Raw genomic sequence first — 17465 nt, forward strand, 5'->3', positions numbered from 1 at the left:
TGCATCACCTTAAATTACATTCCTTGATGCATTATATACACCTTGCCATCAGCTGTCAAACTTCCCCACGTTTTTGTACTTCCGTTAGTCAGAGAAAACCGAGCAAAGAACATTACACGCGTTTAGTTAAGAGAACAAATTTCGTTTTTTCACAGCTGCCTTCCAAAAATACAACGCCCAAAGATCTTGAAAACATTTTTGCATGGTAAAATTCTCAAAATGTCAAAATTTCTACCACTTTTTCCCAACAACTGTAGGGGAAAAGTTCATATAACGCCCCATGTGGCTAATACGCGCCACTCTTGTTTTGAAGAATCTGAAACATTTTAAGCCTGCAAAATATTACCAATTTGTTTTAAATGCTGTGATTGGTCATGGCAAGTATGAATTTTTCCTTAAAATGCCCCTGTGTCGTGATAATTTCACAATTTAGGTTTTTCTTCATTTCGATCTAAATTTTAAAACACTTTTAATAAGGTGTCACCAAGCCGAGAAAAACGAATAAGACAATATTTTCTGACACATCGATAGAGGAGAATCGAAATTATGATTTTATGCTAAAAAATCACACTGAACTCGATAAGGTATGCTTTTCATGAGTATGTTCTATCACGGCCCATGCGCTCTTTATAACGCGCCAATCGTAGTAGGCTGAAAATAGCATTAATTTTTCTTATGCTTCGATTTTAAGGTTAATCGATCCTACTGTCGTGATTTTACGAATCTCAATTCAGAGATTCACTTAAACACGTCTGTCGCTCGTGAGAATAGATCAATGACTGACTTTGTTTTGTTTGTTTGTCAAGTGCTGCCAAAATAGCAAATGTTGTCATAGAAATTCATTTTATTTTATTCATCTACAGTGTTGCCGAATACAACTATTATTTTATTTTATTCCTAATTAAATTTGATTTATTTTCTGTATATTCTTCATCTCATCCCTACAAATGTGTTATGGAAAAATTGCACATTGTGCTCATTGTGTGTGCGAATGACAACCCAGTCCACAAGCTTTGAGTTACAAAATCTCTAAAGTTTTTTGCTACTTATAAAGTGATCATTTATCATTATATTAACCCTTCGTTTCATAAAGCAATAATTTGCAAAAATTAATGTATGAAAAAAGTGAAAAATCGTATTTTATTTAATTTTTTTTTCTTGATGTACACATCATTTGCAATTGTTTGAAATGATTATTAACGAAAAATAAAAAATCATGAAATGAAGGGTTAAATTAAAAATTGAATAAGTGTTGTGGTACACAAACAAATGTTGCATCCAACCCTGCTGTTGCATGATGTCCAGTTTGACGGTATCTTTTCTAAAAAATCTTGTTGATGAGAATATAAATAATTCTGCTTGAATAATTTAAATTTTTAATGATTTTATCTTATGTTCGTATAGAAAGGGAAGGTTTACATATGATAGTTTCAAAGCAGTTAACAAAATAAAGGGTTGTCCTAAAGCCCCAAATCCCAATAAAAGTAAGAATATTTTAAATTTGCATCATTGAAACTATTTTGGAACAGATAAACGCAGCAAATTTTGTTCACTCAAAACCAAACTTAACTATAAACCCTCTTCCCAGTTACAATGTTTTCCGTCACGCCAAAGCATCGGCAAACTTTAGCAAAACATCCATTGTTCCCGGAACCAAACTTTTTGATTTATGCAAGCCCGTTAAAAAGTTGCTATCCCAATTCTAAACCTTCTTGGCTCGGATGCCAAACACATTTGCACATCTAAATTTTCTTCACCCCCTTTCACTCTAATACTCAGTCTCCAATATTCACTCACTAACAGTACACTAGGGAGAGGTTAAGGTTACCGATCCGAATTTATTTTTCATTCAATATTATCTATTCGTCCCGCCGTCTCCGAAGATAGAGGCGTCAAAACCCGGATATAATGAAGTGGTTTGTATGCTCTTGGCTGCCTGTTTCGTCCTCGTCTTCTGGCGTTTTCCTCTGGCTAGCCCTGAAGGTTTTCCAGATCCTGACAGCCGGCGGTGTTCAAACTTCCCTTGGCCTTGTTGTCATCGAGCGAGCCCTTCCTCTAGAATCTCCCGGAAATCAACCAACCAACTTCTGACAATGGCGACAGAAAGGCTTTCCAACAACCGGCTGACGATTTTTTCTTTCCTTTCTCGGAGTTCCTATCCCATGAATTGAGCCAACAACAACCGAAGCCGAGAGACCCGGACAAGGGATAGAAATTAAAAGTCAAAAGCAGTCAATTTCAACCCAATGAATTATAAAAGCAGTGTCTCATTAAATAAATATAATTTGCGTCTCTCTTTTCATGGTGGAAATCCAAATTATAACAGGATTTTGTGGGAGTAAAAGGCATGGCAGGGATTTTTGGCTTGATTGGATCTATTGGAGGGGCCATATCTAATGAATTATTCAGTCGTCGCTTTGCTTGCGTGGGATGGATTCGGATGATTTAAGTTTATGGCCAATGCGTCTGTATGTGGTGACTTGGAAATGGAATGATACGACGACATCAAAGTGTCGTGATCAATTTCCAGGGAGGCGGTATCGAAGGTCCAAATTTTGGAAGGGAAAGCTGAGTTCAATCTGGATTGCTTCATCACTCTTAGAAGAAACGTTTGGGATTTCAAATGTCTTTTTTTGTAATAAATTCTACCAACTTTCAGTTGCCTTTTGCTGTAACACTCTAAGTATCGATGCTCATAAAAATGTGCGCAAAAATTATCACATGCAAAATTTTGGTAAGCCCAAAAACTTAGCAAAATAAAGCTTAATAAAACTTGAATTGAAAATTGAAGATCTCTCAAAAATGACAAAATTGACAAAAATTACAAACATGACAAAAATTACAAACATGGCAAAAATGACAAAAATGACAAAAATGACAAAAATGACAAAAATGACAAAAATGACAAAAATGACAAAAATGACAAAAATGACAAAAATGACAAAAATGACAAAAATGACAAAAATGACAAAAATGACAAAAATGACAAAAATGACAAAAATGACAAAAATGACAAAAATGACAAAAATGACAAAAATGACAAAAATGACAAAAATGACAAAAATGACAAAAATGACAAAAATGACAAAAATGACAAAAATGACAAAAATGACAAAAATGACAAAAATGACAAAAATGACAAAAATGACAAAAATGACAAAAATGACAAAAATGACAAAAATGACAAAAATGACAAAAATGACAAAAATGACAAAAATGACAAAAATGACAAAAATGACAAAAATGACAAAAATGACAAAAATGACAAAAATGACAAAAATGACAAAAATGACAAAAATGACAAAAATGACAAAAATGACAAAAATGACAAAAATGACAAAAATGACAAAAATGACAAAAATGACAAAAATGACAAAAATGACAAAAATGACAAAAATGACAAAAATGACAAAAATGACAAAAATGACAAAAATGACAAAAATGACAAAAATGACAAAAATGACAAAAATGACAAAAATGACAAAAATGACAAAAATAACAAAAATGACAAAAATAACAAAAATGATAAAAATGACAAAAATGACAAAAATGACAAAAATGACAAAAATGACAAAAATGACAAAAATGACAAAAATGACAAAAATGACAAAAATGACAAAAATAACAAAATTTACAAAAATGACAAAAATGACAAAAATGACAAAAATGACAAAAATGACACAAATGACACAAATGACAAAAATGACAAAATTTATAAACATTACAAAAAAAAAACAAAAATCACAAAAATGACAAAAAATTACAAAAATTACAAAAATTAACAAAATTACAAAAATGACAAAAATTACAAAAATTAAAAAATTACAAAAATTACAAAAATTAAAAATGACAAAAATTATAAAAATTACAAAAATTACAAAAATTACAAAAATTACAAAAATTACAAAAATTGCAAAAAATAAAAAATTACAAAAATTACAAAAACTCCAAAAATTAAAAATGATACAGAAAAACCGACACAATTGACCAAAATTGCAAATTTTTTTAAATATTACAAATATGAAAAAAATCTAAATTAATAAAGGGACAAAAATAAACAAAAATTAAAAAAAATCTTTGATTTTGAATTTCATCTATAATCTGTGGACATTATGGAACTTTGGGGTTCTTGATGGTTTTCAGTCTATTGTTAACATAAAACTAACTCTTTGAGAATATTCAGCGTACAAAAATTAGATAATCTTATCCCTAAAAGACGTAATTTTACTAAAATGTTCATTCCAAATCAAATCTCTCGAATATTGCCGTTTCTCATTACGAATGCAGAGTAGCCTGGACTCAGAAATGTGAATCACAGAGTATCAGCGCTTGAAAGTTCAAACGCAGCCTCTGCATCAAAAAGCCATTTTTATCGGAAACCGGAAAGCAATTCAGCGTACAGAAATCGATAAACCCGCCCTCTCTTTAATCAATTTGGCTGAATACATAATTCATGTTTTTGGCATGAGCACCGAAGAAAATTGACTTTCCGTTCAGTTTCGTTTTTTTTTTCAACTTTTATTTGCTCAAATGAAGGAAAAATAAAATTCTCGAGCTGCAGCAACTTTCCCCCAGAAGAGCGTAGAGCATAGAGCACATTACATAAGTGGAAAATAGCTTCCGACCAGCAAAAGAAGGCAAAAGCTACAAGAGTCTAGAAAACCCCAACCCAACACCAAACACCAACAACATACGACGAGGACACACACCGCACACGATCAACCCCGGCTGGGACTACGATAAGGCAAAGAGCCAGGAAAAAAATCTGTCGACTGCAGAATAGCGAGAAAGCCGGCAGCAAGCAACATAAAACGGAAAATCTAATCCAAAAGTTGCTGCATTTTAGCGTCACGGGCAAAGGGATGGCAAAATATGTAATGCACCAAGCTTGGCGCTCCATTTTTTTTCACCAACCCTCTTTTCATCCCAAAAACCGACGAGCGGGAAACCGGAACCGGTAGTAGAGAGATTCCAGCGCTCCGAGCCGAGACGAGGCGTGGATTCTACAATGACAAAGACGACAACGAGGTCTGAGTTGAAAATATGAAAAAAAGAATTTTCATTTTAAAATCTAAACAAAGTTGTTGGTCTGCCATGAGAGATTCGGAATTGTTTCTGTAGAGAAGTCAAATAGCTAATCATTACTTGTGAGAGAAAAAAAGATGATGGAGCCTTTCTAATAAAAGTGTAATGTAGAATAATTTAATAGACATTAAATAATAGACGCATTACAACGGATCTATCTCGGAGCTACATATGTAAACGAAATAAAATTGTTATGAACTCAAAATGTAGGTCTTTGATTGCACTTTATAGGAAAAATATTAAAAAAATATCCGGATGAGGAAATCCCGAACATTTCGACGAATACCACACATCATCGTTTGGACACCCTGTTTGCTGACCTCAGCGGCCATTTTGTTCCACCATCTCTTTATCTCTGTTGCATCCCGAGTCGTCCTACCATTCTTCCTCATCTTCTGCTTGACAATTACCCAATACTTTTCGATGGGGCGGAATTGAGGGCATTTGGTTGGATTGATGTCCTTTTCGACAAAATCCACCCTGTTTTTTCAATACCTATCACTGTAGTACCTCTTAGCTGTAGCTTGCCAAATCTGGCCAAAACTTCACTGGTCCTTTGTGAGATCTAATGTACGGAAGAATACGTTTTCTCAGGCACTCCTACTTTTACATTTTGTAGACCATGGTCTCATAACCATGGTGTCACAAAAACCGGGGTTTTTCGTCCGGCTTTACTGGCCAGACCAAACACTTTCTTGCAAAATTATCGGCCAAAACGAATTTGAACTTGCTGGGGACATCACCCTTTTTTAAATTGTTACGCAATCTGAAAGAAATGACCGACCTGGAACTTTGGCGAAGACTTTTAGCATGAAAACACGGACACGAATTGGAACTTGGAACGTTTTAACCCTTGCCCAGCCAGGTAAGCTGGCTCAACTCGTGAGAGAAGCTAGCCGCCTCAAGCTAGATCAGTTTTACAGTCAATTGAACAGCGTGGTTGAGAGAATTCCTAAGGGTGACATTCAAATTCACTTAGGCAACTTCAACGCAAAGATTGGCTCCGATAATCAGGACTTTGAGCGCATCATGGGGCGCCATGGCTTAGGACAGATGAGCGAAAACGGAGAGCTGTTTGTAGAATTTTGTGGCAACAACAACATCGTGATCAGTGGACCGCTCTTCCCCCATCGACCAGAACATAAGGTCACTTGGGTATCCCGAGATGGCCGAACAGAAAATCAAATTGACCACATCTGCATCAGCCGAAAATGGAGAAGAAGCCTTCTTGATGTCCGCAACAAACGAAGCGCAGACATTGCATCTGACCATCACCTCGTCCTTGGCGAGATACGACTGAGAGTTGCGCGTGTCCAACGGCACGAGGAGAAAGTCGAGTGTCGATATGACGTCCGCCGATTAAAAATCCCGGGGTGAAAAGGGCATACATTGAACAATTAGAATCCCGAGCCTCGAAGAACAGTGGTGTGGAATCAAGAATGCCTTTATAACGACGAGCAATGGTACTCTCGGTAAAGTTGGTGGAAGAAGAAGTGAATGGATGTCGGATGAAACTTGGAGGATGTCTCTAGCCGAAGAGGGAGCAAAAGCCGCCGCCGATGGAGTTAGCCGATTACTTAGCAAGTCAGTTATTGACCGATCGAACAGATCAGCTGAAACGATGAACTGAGCAATTCGAACAACTCTTCCGAGTAACGAATAGCGATGGCCAACAGAAATGGTGTCAACTCGAAAGTGCCCTCGCTGGCTGAGATGGAAGCTGCAATCAAAGACATGAAATCCAACAAAGCACCTGCGATCGGTTGCAACCCTGCTGAAATGCTGAAAGCCGACCCTGCCTTGTCAGCACAAATGTTGCACCGTCTTTTCGCTGACAGTTGGGATACTGCATCATTTCCGACCGACTGGGTGCAGCGTATCCTCGTAAAGGTCCCTAAGAAAGGAGACCTGACAGAGTGCGGTAACTGGCGAGGCAAAACGTTGATCTGCACTAACCTCAAAGTTATTTTTCAGGGTGATTCTCAACAGGATCCAGGAGAAAATCGAAGCTACTCTTCCACGGCAACAAGCTGGATTCTGATCCAGACGATCATGTGTGGACCACATCAAAACGCTACGGTAATACTGGAACAAATCAACGGATTCAAGAACTCCCTTCTGCTGGTGTTCGTTGATTTCGAAAAAACATTTGATCGAAAACATTTGGGCTGCTCTTAGACGACGAGGAGTCCCAGAGATACAAGTCCATCTCATAGAAGCGCAGAACGAGGCATTTTCGTGCAAGATCTTGCACGACGGTGTCTTGTCCGATCCAATCCCGGTAGCTGCTGGAGTGATACAAGGCTGTATTTTGTCACCGCTGCTTTTTCTTATCGTTATGGATGAGATCTTGACTGGATCGATTGACTGTCGATCAAACCGTGGATTGCCGTAGAATCGTTGGACTATGGAGCAGCTGAACGACCTTGACCTGGCAGACGATATTGCTTTGCTCGCCCAAACACAACAAGACATCCAGAGCAAACTTGAACACCTCACCGAATGCTCCAAGGCAGCAGGTCTCAAAGCCAATGTCGGAAAAACGAAAACGATGAAAATCAACACAAGAAATCCTTTCAATTTCTTGGTAGCTGGGCAACAAGTTGAGAAAGTGGAGTGCTTCCAGTATCTTGGTAGCCTGATAACGCCTTATAGTGGTACCAAGAAAGACATCGAAACTCGGATCAGAAAGGCCCGATTTACGTTTGTGAGTCTCCGATACATCTCTAGGTCACGCCAGATCTCCCAGGGACTTAAATACGAATCTTCAACTCATACGTCAAATCCGTATTCTTGTACGGGTGTGAATCTTGGTGCACATGTGCGATAAGTATCATCCGCGCTTGGAGTCCTGGCAACTGGATTTGTAAACGTTCGTTACAATCCCAGAAATGTGTCTTCGACACACGGATTAAGGACTACAACCCTGATTGACAAATGTCAACACGTGCCACTCATCCAAAGGCGCTCAGAGGATTCCTCCAATTCTACCTCCTATTCCCATTTATACCCAGCCACACTTCTCTCGCGGGAGGTGTCCATGGGCGTCGGATGAACACTCCTTTGTTAAAGCGAGGAAGTGTTATCACACAATGAACGTCGTACCCGTCCAATAAAGTTTCTGACGTTTTTGTTAGTGCGACGGCCGGATGAATTTGTAGAGCTTACTCTGATATTGGCCTAGCCCACGAAGGGTCTTTTCGTTCGTGAACGTATTAGAGGCTTGAAGTGCGCGCTGTGTGTAAAAATCTAAAGTTAAAAGCGAAAACAGAAGAGACGTTCACAAGTTAAAATCTATCACGAAATCGATAAATAACGGAAAATTTAAAGTGATTTCAAAAGTTGTAACGGGAAGTTGTACGTTTAAAAATGACATGCAGTATTTGTGAAAAAACTAAACTGTTTTTTTCTACCCTAAACAGCTAAACCTATCGTTAAAAGTGCTTAAAACCAAAAGGTATACGGACATTCAATTGTTCTGTAAAAATAAAGGTAAAATTTATAGGTTACTAGCTGACACGGCAAACTTCGTTAAGCCTTTGAATTTCGCAAAATAATGAACATGTTAATAAGCAGAAAGTATGTAAATATTTATTTACGCTCATAAAACTGGATTGTTACCTTCAAACGGAGTGAATCGACACAGTTTTTTGACTATTTTCGCAATACTTCTGTAATATTAAGGTAGTGCCTACCTCCAGGGGCAAAAATTTCGAAGAAGATTGACTTCCAACAAAACTGGAAAGCGAATATCTTCTGGGATAAAGTTGAAAATCTATTTTCTTCCGTTTTCATTTTTTTTTCATTTACAGAGGATCCTTGACACCGATATGTTCAATTTCTATTAACCCCAAGATAAGTGCCAAAAAGTGTTTTGTTGAAATGTGTCGTCATTTTAAGCAGTTTTGATCAACTGTCTTTCCTTTTTCGACAAAACCATGTTTGAAATTTTCTTTATCGTATAGGTACCAAATTTGTAAAAATGACTCAACACTTTTCATGGCATGAAATTTTGCGATTTTTTTATGCTGCAAATATAAAAATATCAACAAATATTCATATACCATTCTGTTTTTCGTTATCTATCATGCATTTGATATGTTCTCTGTATTAGATAATCTCCTCTTAATTTTTAAAATAATCTTTTTTATATCGACTTTAACGTTATCATATTAATCGAGAAATGGATGCTTAAGCACTGAACAAAGAAAATTAGAACATTCAATATATGTGTATGTACATGGAATTTTTATTCACAGCAATTTCGAATCAAACGGTTATGAATTTTGTTTTTACTTTGAGATCTTGAATTCAAAATCAGAAATGAAATTCAAAAAAGTCTTTGCAAATCTAATTCAGTTTTCATTATCCCTATTTTGGATCTTGAATGATATTTTCGTCGAGACTAAAATTTTTAAATTCCAAGCTTCTTGTATTTGAAGATGTTATTGAACCAATTATCTGTTCTTGATTTCTGATACTGAGTGTTGGATCAAATTATGAATTTTATTTTTACAAAGTCAACCCTATTTACATCCTTAATTTTGTTTAGTTTTTTAGCACCTTAGTATGAAAGGAAGAAGTGGACAGTAAATATCTATCATTTCCTTGGTATTCTGATGAAAATCACATAGAATTACAAAGTTAATATCAATCTATTCTCGAACTAACTCATTGCATTCTTGACGTTTACAAAAACCAAGTAAATCAATTTATGGTCGTCTTATTCTATTGATTAAAAAATAGACGTTCTCTTGGTGTTATACCATAAATATGAACAGAAGATTCTGTAATGGAATTTTTCATTGTTATCTGTTCAGTTGTTTTGGATATGTCAAAACTTCCACAGTCATACGTAGAATATTATTTTTCTTGAAAAATATGACAGTCTTTCATTTAATCGGAAAATAAACAAAACAAAATAACGGAGTAAATAAAAGAGATCAGAATTTTTCCTGCGCGTATCCTGGTCAGGCAAATTTATTCTATCTTAAAACCTAACAATATTCGGGCATTTGATTTCACAATTGTCAATCCAAAATCCGGGCAATACCAAGCAAATTTGGGCTAAATTTAGAAACTACTCAAATAAAAAAAATTAAAACGAAAAGCACTTTAATATTTTTTTTTCTTCGAAACACATCAGAAAGTTTGAATCGAATTTTAAGCATCCAGAAACCGTGCATGATTATTATGTTAAAAGTTGCTCAAAAAATTTCGTTTTAGTACGCAAAATAAAAAAAAAAGACTTAATAAGAGATTTTTTATTATTTGGAAAATGAAATGACTAAATCCGGAAAATTCGGGGTTTTTTTTTATCAAAATCCGGACAACCGGGCTGGACGACTTGACCGGGCCCTTTAAATTTCGTTTAATCAATTACCCGGTCAAGTCCGGTTAAAACCGGGCAATCCGGCGTTGGGTAAATTAGCTTAAATATGTTAAAGTTGCCTTGATGCTGAAGCAAAAATGTCAATTTTCGAAAATAGGTATACTCCATGCCGGCTTATTGCGTTCTTTTTTTTTCACCCCATACGGAAGGTGAACAATCACATCCAAGTATCCATTTTACTGGTGCCACGTGAAAAGTACACTTGCAACGAAAATGGGCGCCAAAACTTCCTATAGAGAGATAGATGAACATCAGTAAGCCTTGATTGCTTTTGGCGCCTTCCTACTCTGGGTGATTCGAATGAAAAAAAAATGGAAATTGGGTGCCATGACTTTTATTTGAAACGAATAAAAACTAAAAATTAATTTTCAAATTCCACAAAACCATTTTCGAAATTATCTCTCCGTTGTGTTATTCTTCGCGTGAAGACGAACACTACAAAAAAAATCGCATGCAAATCGGATGATCCAGTTAGCGCTCAGCTTCCGAGCCAGTCGGTCGTTTTTCTATCGCTGCTACCGGAAGACGAACACGGACTAATTTCTGAGTTTTTTTTTTTCGTTATTGGAAACTCGTCGGGGACTAAGTGCCGCCGCGCTTGGTGTTTTCGCGATGGGGCGCCGCGAGAACACATTCCGTATAGACTTTTCGATGGCTCCAAAGCCACCTACGAACGAAGAAGTGCATAAATTCATTGCTCACGAGCTTGGATTGAAGCGTGAAGATGTTTTGCTTATACAACCAAACCGCCGACTTGGTTGTTTCTACGTGGAGGTCACTGACCTCGAACTCGCACAGAAAATTGTGCAAGACCACGACGACAAACACTCCCTAGTGTACAACGGGAAAACGTACAAAGTACGTATAGAAATGGAGGATGGCGCAGTGGAAGTGAGATTGTTTGATCTTACTCGATCCATCACCAACCAGCAAGTTGCTGACTTTCTACAGGCGTATGGAGAGGTTCTCACGATTCGAAATGTTTTGTGGGACGAAAAACTATTTTTCGGTGGTATGCCGACGGGAATTCGCTCGGTTCGAATGGTTGTGTTGCGAAACATACCATCACACGTCTCTATTGGCGGAGAAACCACGGGTCTGGCCTACAAAGGGCAGCGCCAGACTTGTGGACACTGTGGAGAATTTGTACACACTGGCATTCCATGTGTACAAAACAAAAGACTGCTTGTCCAGAAACTGGCTGCAGATCAAACTTACGCAAACGTCGCTAAAATGAACGCACAGTCAAACCAAGCTCACGCTACTAAGCGTCCAGTACAGCCCTTGGGCGCCTCAACAAGCGTTCAAGAGCGACAACTAACAACAATCACAACAAAACCAACTACAGCCCCAACAGCCGCTGTAGACAAGCCAGTGCAGCACGATGTCGTCAAGAAATCGCAGCCAACACTCATGCCACCTCCCGCCAAGCCGACCACCTCCACCACCTCCACCACAACCATCCAACTCAGAAGTCACGACACCATGCGCACCCAAACTGATGGGAACGAAACGGATATCTCTGTTTCCTCGATCTCTTCGAACAACAGCAGGAAAAGAGGAAAACAAATCCAACCAACCAAAAAGATGAAAACAGCTACTGACGGCAACGTTTCCACCCAAGAAGAGGATATTTGTATGTGATGGCTATGGTCAGTTGTAATATCGGCACCATAAACATCAATACAATCACCAACACTACAAAACTGAACGCGCTTCGAACATTTATCCGAACTTTGGCTCTGGACATCGTGTTTCTGCAGGAGGTATACAGTGAACAACTCTCCATTCCGGGATATACCGTAGTGGTAAATGTTGATCACAACAGAAGAGGGACAGCAATAGCACTTAAGGAACACATTCGACACACACACACACAGAAAAAAGTACAGACGGAAGATTGACTGCCGTAAGGGTAAACAACACAACGCTATGTAATGTTTATGCACCTTCAGGAACAGCAATGCGAGCCGATCGTGAAAGATTTTTCAACGAAACGCTCGCATACTATCTTCGTCATCGAACAGAACACATTATTCTCGGAGGTGACTTTAACTGTGTTCTGAGGCAATCCGATGCCACGGGATACAACATGAGCCCTGCTTTACAAGCCACAACCCAACAGCTGCAGCTTCATGATGTGTGGATAAAACTACGTCCCGGCGACGCAGGCCACACTTATATTTCGTTCAACTCAACCTCCAGGCTCGATCGTTTTTACGTCAGCACTGGCCTGCAAGATCAGCTGAGAACAGCTGATGTACATGTTTGCTGTTTCTCAGACCACAAAGCTGTAACTACTCGAATCTGTATTCCCATCCCCACCCTTCCCACAAATCGAGGATACTGGTCCCTTCGTCCTCATCTGCTAACTGAAGAATGTGTCGACGATTTCCGGAATAGGTGGCAATTCTGGACTCGACAGCGGCGAAACTACCGATCATGGATGGACTGGTGGCTATTTTGTGCAAAATCAAAAATAAAGTCATTCTTTCGAAGCAAATCACGAGAAGCCTTCGAAAATTTTCATAGCGAACAGCAGCGCCTTTACGTGTACCTCAAAGCAGCGTATGATCGGTACTATCGCCACCCGGAAGAGATCCAGAACATAAATAGAATAAAGGCTGAAATGTTGGCCCATCAGCGACGGTTCACAACACTTTTTGTACGAGCAAACGAATCCTACATTGCCGGAGAACCGCTTTCGACATTCCAACTGGGAGAGAGAACTCGTAAAAAAACAACGATTAGAACAGTGGAAAACGAAGATAGTGAAGTGATTGATAACCCAGTGGCAGTACAAGAGCACATGGTTGAGTATTTTAAGAACCTTTATGCACACGTCCCAGTGGAAGAAGAAAACGAAGAAATGTTCCCGTGTTGCCGTTTAGTTCCAGAAGTGAATGGACGGAACGATGCCTGCATGGACGCTATAAGTACTAGTGATATTCTGAAAGCCATAAAAAATAGTGCGCCAAACAAATCTCCGGGACCCGATGATATTCCTAGAGAATTTTACTTTCGAACGTTCGATGTGATACACCGTGAATTGAACTTGGTACTGAACGAAGCAATCAGTTCAAACATTCCAACACAATTTGTTGCCGGAATTATAGTGTTAGTTAAAAAACGCGGATCTGGCAACCATGCAGGCTCGTTCCGCCCGATCTCTCTGCTGAACAGTGATTACAAAATACTCTCCCGAATACTTAAAGACAGACTGAACCATGTGCTTGAAGAAAACCATGTGCTCAGTGATGTGCAAAAGTGCTCCAACAATCGTCGCAACATTTTCCAAGCCACGTTGGCGCTGAAGGACCGGATAGCACAACTGACGGCTAGGAAGAAATGCGGCAAACTGATTTCATTTGATCTCGACCATGCGTTTGACCGAGTTGATCACCGATACCTGTTCAAAACGATGACACGCCTGGGGATCAATACGCGTCTGGTGGATTTGCTCACGCGTATTTATGCCCAATCTTCTTCTCAGCTGTTAATAAATGGATATCTCTCCGCTCCGTTTCCGATAAGCCGATCAGTCCGTCAAGGAGACCCTCTCTCCATGCATCTCTTCGTGCTCTACATCCATCCACTATTGGAACAGCTAAAAGTGGTCTGTGCAGCTGATCTGCTGGTCGCATATGCAGACGATATCAGTTCAATAGTAACTTGTGCGGGAAAAATAGAGCGAATGCGAGAACTTTTTGAGAGTTTCCAGAGAGTTTCGGGAGCTACCTTAAACCTATCAAAAACAACAGCCATAGATATCGGAATGGTGAATGAAAACTCCATCCACGTTCCTTGGCTTGAGACACGGGAGACGATCAAAATTCTGGGTGTCGTATTTTGCAATTCGATACGAAATATGACGAGGCTTAATTGGGACGCTCTTGTCCTGAACTTTTCTCGGCTTGTATGGCTTCACTCAACGCGCTCCCTTAATGTGTGCCAGAAAATATTACTTTTGAACACGTTTATAACATCAAGAATTTGGTACATGTCGTCGAACCTTGCTCCGTACTGTGTTCATACCAGCAAACTGACGGCTACGATGGGAAGCTTCATATGGCGAGGCATTGTTGCACGTGTACCTATGCAACAACTAGCGCGAGCAAAAAGAAACGGTGGATTAGGGCTGCATCTGCCTGCTCTAAAAACGAAGGCAATGCTGATAAACAGACATCTACTTGAAGCGCATTGTATGCCGTTTTATCAGATCTCGATACAACAGGCACAGATTAACCACCCACATCATCCTCCAGATCTTCCGTGCTTAAAATTGATTTTAAATAGTCACTCCCAACTACCAAGCCAGATTATACAAAACCCGTCGGCGGAAATTCTGCACAACTATTTGCTCGATCAAACAGATCAACCTCGCGTGGAAAGAAACCAGCCAGCCCTCAATTGGAAACGCATATGGGGAAATATTTCATCGCCTCAACTCTCCTCGAGCGAGAGATCTTTGCTGTACATCTGGACCAACGAAAAGATAGTTCATCGTAAACTGCTTTGCAGACTACAACGGGTACCCAACGAAAACTGTGAGTATTGTGGCGATGTGGAAACAATAGCTCACAAATTTTTCTGTTGTCAACGAGTAAGAGCCGGTGCGCGCTTGCTTCAACAAAAAATCAACATGCTGTTCGATGGTCATCAACCAATTTTAGTGAATGATTTGTGCTCGCCGATGCTGGACAGAATAGGGCAGTCAAAACGCATTGAAATTTTGAAATTATTAGCAAAGTTCATTCTTTTTGTAAATGACTGCAGTTACAATGTAGATTTAAATGCATTAGATTTTCATTTGACAATCTGAATCGTATTGATATTTGTACATAAGTTAAGTTATACTAAACGACAATAAACTGATTAAAAAAAAAAAAAAAAAAAAGAAATCCAGTGAAGAGTTTTGCGTGTTCGCACATTTCTGTATGGGCTGTCTCTCTCCCTGTTTTATATATATAGATGATTTTTAAAACATGCGAAAAAGTACTAAGTAAATTTATTAACACAGCAACCAATCGAAAAACGTTACAACATCAGAAACATCCAAAACATATTCAAACCAGTTTGTAAAGATGAAGGTAAAAGTTCTAAAAAAGTATATATTTATATAATGTGAAAAATTATTGTAAACATGCGTTTACATGTATGACGTCACAGGGTAGTAACTCCTCTGCTTAGGTCCAAAGGGCCTTTTTCTTTTGTTTCTCCGTTCAAGCTCCAGATCGAACTCATTGGGTAGCGAATGTGGCCAAAACAATCAGCCATCACAAGGATTAACAACTAGAATATCCTAAGGAGGACTTAACCTCAATTCAGTCCACAACCACCATGCGGAGCATCACTAATGTCCGCCAGATTTCGGGACGCCGAAACATGTACAAATCCGCCGAGGTAGCTGCCCTTCTGAGGAGAAATCGTGAGAAATTCGGAGCTTCGAAAAGTGTATACCAATAACAACAAAACCGCAAGTATGATATAGAGTGACGCACACAGGAGTATTTTACCCCAAATCCTGGCCAAAACCTCGAAATTGAAATTTGAGAAAAAATATTGTTTTATAGGTTTTTTGGTTGTTAGATAGTTGTTGTATATAAGTATTGTTGATTTTAAACCATCGGGATAGTGAGTTCGTAATGGCATAACTCGAAACATTGATGTATCAAAATTATTAATTTTGTCTTACAAAATTTGGTGTAAACACGTACAATTACAGACTGCGTAACACTCAGAATAATGTGACTATTAACAAAATTTCTTCTACAAATCTTCAGTTTTAATATGATCAATAAATTGTGGTTGAAATTGCGTTCATTTCTTGATAAACACATGTAGTAGAGAAGCTAAACAAAATCGTGCAATGTTTTTTTTTAACAAACCTATATTGTTTTTTTTACAAATTAGTGTTTAAGTTTATCTTCCGGGCTCCGCCGGGAAAAAATTCACATAACAAACGAATGCTTTTAACTTCCTAAAACATGTCCATAAGAAAAATCTTGCGCATACTTCCGAACTCGAGCTATTTTCAATTCTGAAATCTAAAAATTTGAGCGATTTTTGTCCCTAATTTTGTTTCAGATAGCGAGCATGCCATGCATTTACTTTGTGTTATACAAACTTTTTTTATTGCGTTTGATTTGTTTGTTTAAAAAATAGTATTTTTCATCATTTCTGATAGTTGATCGGCTGGTTTGCTTCGAATTTACTTGTAAACAAACATTTTATAAGTGTGCAGCAAGTGACCCAAAAAAACCAAAATTAAGAAATTTGAAATTTTGATTAAAAATGAGTTGTGAATACTGGAGTACAACGAAAAAAAGATTTTTAATCATTTTAAAGAGAAAACAGGTTATGGCCAACTTTTTCCATAGAGTACTCCTATGTGTGACGTCTCGTGTTTAGGCCTATTCAACTAATAAATAAGTACATACATCATGATTTGTAATACGTTAGCCGCCCTGTTTAAGTGTCTATTTAATTGGATTTCCAACCACATTTTGATTTGTACCGACTGAATTTCCGTCATCCCATGCCTCCCTATGAGATGTTTGATATTTAGATAATTTATATTTGATAATTTATACATCCGGCAACAGTTGGTTATACATATGCGTGGTACCACTCGCATGGGTAACGCCGGTGTGTCATCCCGCCTTTTGGACATCTCTATCTGAGTTCCTTAAGGGAGAAAGTATCCCTGCGATTGACAACCCGTAGAAAGTACGACCCTGAGTCCCACTCATTTCACCCAGTTCCACCCACCAGCAAAAACTAAATCGCCGGTGTCATCAAAGGGCGCTAGAAATCGAGATTCGGGAAAGTAAGTGGAGATGAATTGGGCACACGCTGCGGAGAGATGAGAACTAGATATGCAGAGAGGCACTTTATAGAAATCCAGAAGAACATCGAAGAAGAGGCAGACCCAGAAACTCGTGGCGGTGAAGCCTAGCCGCCGAAATCCGAACTGCCGACTTGACTG

This window comes from Uranotaenia lowii, chromosome 3 (genome assembly GCF_029784155.1).
Source record: "Uranotaenia lowii strain MFRU-FL chromosome 3, ASM2978415v1, whole genome shotgun sequence".
Taxonomy (NCBI): Eukaryota; Metazoa; Arthropoda; class Insecta; order Diptera; family Culicidae; genus Uranotaenia; species Uranotaenia lowii.